Source organism: Choloepus didactylus, chromosome 6, assembly GCF_015220235.1.
Source record: "Choloepus didactylus isolate mChoDid1 chromosome 6, mChoDid1.pri, whole genome shotgun sequence".
NCBI classification, from domain to species: domain Eukaryota; kingdom Metazoa; phylum Chordata; class Mammalia; order Pilosa; family Megalonychidae; genus Choloepus; species Choloepus didactylus.
In genome coordinates this window covers 151,102,000-151,106,079 of record NC_051312.1, presented here as the reverse complement: position 1 = coordinate 151,106,079, position 4,080 = coordinate 151,102,000, and positions in this window count along the sequence as shown.

Below are 4,080 nucleotides of genomic sequence, written 5' to 3'. Positions count from 1 at the left end.
AAACTTGATTGGGGTAACCAAGGAGGCCAGGTGCCTAGACAACAGAAAACTACAACCTACACTAAGAAAAATGAAGTTATGGCCCAGTCAAAGGAACAAATTTACACTTCAACTGAGATACAGGAATTTAAACAATGAGTGCTGGATCAATTCTGAAAGTTTAGGGAAGATATGGCAAAAGAGATGAAGTGTATAATGAAAACACTGGGCATACATAAGGTAGAAATTGAAAATTTGAAAAAACAACTGACAGAATCTATGGAAATGAAATGCATAACACACAAGATGAAGGGCACAATGAAGATATACAGCAGCAGATCTCAAGAGGCAGAGGAAAACACTCAGGAGCTGGAGAACAAAACACCTGAAAGCCCACACACAAAATAACAGATAGAGGAAAGAATGAAAAAATATTAGCAACATCTCCATGAACTTAAGGACAAAACAAGATGCAGGAATGTACGTGTCATTGGTGTCCCAGAAGGAGAAGAGAAGGGAAAAGGGGCAGAAGCAATAATAGAGGAAATAATCAATGAAAATTTCCCATCTCTTATGAAAGAGAAAAAAATTATGGATCCAAGAAGCACAGCGTACCCCAGACAGAATAGATCTGAATAGGCCTATGCCAAGACACTTAATAATCAGATTATCAAACATCAAAGATAAAAAGAGAATCCTGAAAGTAGCAAGAGAAAAGTGATTCATACATACAAAGGAAGCTTGATAAGATTATGTGAGGATTTCTCAATAAAAACCATGGAGGCAATAAGGAAGTGGGGTGATATATTTAGGACACTTAAAGAGAAAAACCACTGAACAAGAATCCTATATCTGGCAAAACTGTCCTTCAAATATGAGGGAGAGCTTAAAATATTCTCTGGCAAACAGACAATGACAGAGTTTGTGAACAAGATACCTGCTCTACAGGAAACACTAAAGGGCACGCTACAGACAGAAAGGAAAAGACAGGAGTGAGAGGTTTGGAACACAATTTTGGGAGATAGTAGCACAGCAATGTAAGTAAACTGAACAAAGATGACTGTGAGTATGGTTGAAAGAGGAAGGTGAGGAGCATGTGGGATACCAGAAGGAAAGAGGAAAGATAAAGACTGGGACTGTATAACTGAGTGAAACATAGGGTGCCCAACAATTGTGATAAAGGGTACAAATATGTTTTTACATGAGGTAGAACAAATGAATGTCAACATTGCAAGGTGTTTAAAATGGGGTGGGATTGGAGGAAAATACAATCAATGCAAACTAGAGACTATAGTTAACAGAACCATTGTATTATGCTTCCTTTAATATAACATAGGCAACACAGCAAAGCTAAATGCATACAGGGTGGGGGGGCATAAGGGAAGGGTATGGGACTTTTGGCATTGGTGATGTTGACTGACTCTTTATTCTACTTGAGTTTAATGTTATCTTTCCTTTTGTTGCTTCCTAGCTGTCATTTTTTTTTCTCTTTTTTTTTTTTTTCCTTTTGTCTCTTCTCCTTCTTTGACTCTTCCTCCCTCTTTGTGGAAGAAATGGAGATGTCCATATACAGATAGTGGCGATGGTGGTGAATACATAAATACATGATTATACAGGGAACCACTGATTGCTTAATTAGGATGGAATGTATGGTGTGTGAACAAAACCATCTTTTAAAAAATGGGTTGATGAAGAAACCCTGAGGGCAGTATATTGAGTGAAATAAGACAGACACACAAGGACAAATATTGTAGGGTCTCACTGATACGAACTAATTATAATATGTAAATTCATAGACATGAAATATGAGTTACCAGGACATAGAATGAGGATAAAGAATGGGGAGCAGTTGCTTATTATGAGCAGAATGTTCAACTAGATTGAACTTTAACATTTGGAATGGACAGAGGTGATGGTAGCACATTGTGAGAATAACTAACAGTGCTGAACGGTGTGTGAAGGTGGTGGAAAGGGGAAGCTCAGAGTCACGTATGTCACCAGAAGGAAAGTTGGAGGTTAAAAGATGGGAATGTATAAAACAGTGACTCTTGTGGTGGACAATGTCCATGATTAACTGTACAAATATTAGAAATCTCTCTCATGAACTAGAACAAATGTATGACACTATAACTAGAAGTTAATAATAGAAGGGCATATAGGTAAAAATATATACCTATTGCAAACTATATACTACAGTTAGTAATATTTTAACATTCTTTCATCAACAGTAACAAATGTACTATACCACAACATGAATCAATAATGGGGGGGTGGTTAGGAATATGGGAGGATTTGAGTTTCCTTTTTTTGCATGTCTTTATTTCTTTTCTGGAGTAATGAAAATGTTTTAAAAATTGAAAAAAAATTAACTGTGGTGATGGATGCACAGATGTATGATGGTACCATGGGCAATTGATTGTACACTTTGGATCTTTAGATAATTGTATGGTATGTGAACAGTTTCAAAAAAAAAAAGATTTAAGCTGAACATGAAAAGGTTGTAAAATAAATACAAACTTCAGGAAGGCAAGAGAACTGCAGAAACTTTATTTCTGAAACCTCAAAATTAATCTCCTGTCAATGGCTAAACAGAACACTGGAGTGCAAGCTTAATCATACCTGGGTACCCTGGGCAAAGTGGAATAAGCAGCCTTGACTTTTTCTAGCACCGTAAGGACTCTGACCCCAAGACCCTGGCCTTAGCACTCTCAGCATTCTAGAAAATTCCTTAATAGTATTGACATTTAAAATGTAATAGACTTTCCTATTAGAGTTCTGGAACTAATTTCAGATAATTCACTGTCATCAAATTCACAAGGATTGCAGTGAGAATGCCTCTATATTTAGCACCGATTTTGTATTTGAAACCACTGAGAATCTGTTGCCAAAACTGACATTTGATCTCTTGATCTCTATGCAGATAGCGACAAAAGACTTGTACCCTTTACTTTTAAAAAGCACTGGGCTGAAATCTCGCCTCCAGGATGTTTTAGCCCTATGCCCCATGGTTAGCAACATTACTAGGTATGTGTAGCACAATGGTGTGAATTTGTATAGTTGAAGAATGTGACTGCACTTAGTTAGGTAGGTCAGGGAGAGGTAAGACATAAGTGCCACCTGAGAAATGGAGACTACTTCACACCCTCTGAAACTTGGAAACACGCCAGTGGGATTTTCCATGGAGGCTTACTTCAACTTGACAGACTGCACACATTCCCTTTGGTCTCTGAGACATGTGCGTCTCCCTGATGTGTGCCATTTCCAAGTGTCACCTGATCTCAGGTGATACTAAGGAGGCCTGCAGTGAAGAGATCTGCCCAGAAGCCCTGATGACAATTAGGCCAACCCATTGGACTATCTTTCTGTAAAGCTAACACTAGACAATATGGAGATCTTTAGTTGATCAGTAATGTGAATCAAAGAGAAAAGCCATGCCCAGAGAGCTAGCTAGAGAGAGGAGCCAGTCCTTAAAATGCTTCAGCATCCCAATTCCTTCCCAATGCACATCCCCTGCAGAGACTGTCTTTTGCTTACAATAACCTGAATGAGCCTCACTGCATTGCAACCTAAACACAGAAAGTAATAGCATAATAATAGCGGTTGATATTGTGAGCTTACTATATGCAAAGCAAAATTCTAAGTGCTTCTTCCTAATAACCTACTTAATATTAATGTAAAATCTGTGAGATAAGTACTTTGAATGCCAACCCTATTTACGGATGAGGAAATTAACATACTGAGAAGTTAAGGCGCTGCCCTGTGTTCACATAGCTAGTAAACAGAAGAGTTGGGTTTTAAACCCAGACAGTCTCGCTACAAAGCCCACTTGCTTCCACACCTAGCTGCTAGGCTGAACTGCCTCTGGCAATAGGATCAAACAAGTAATGGTAGAGACAAGAATGAAAGAGAGGGAATGAAGAAAGAGAGAGAGAGAGAGGGAGGAAGGGAGAGAGGAAGTCTGAGTTGAGGCTGAAAGGTTTAACAGATTAGGAAGAGTTTATAAGGGTCACAGTAAAAATCAGAAATCAGATATGAGGAACCAAGACCATTCAGGGACAGAGGAACAATATCCAAAGATGTAGAAGACAAGAAAATGTAAGG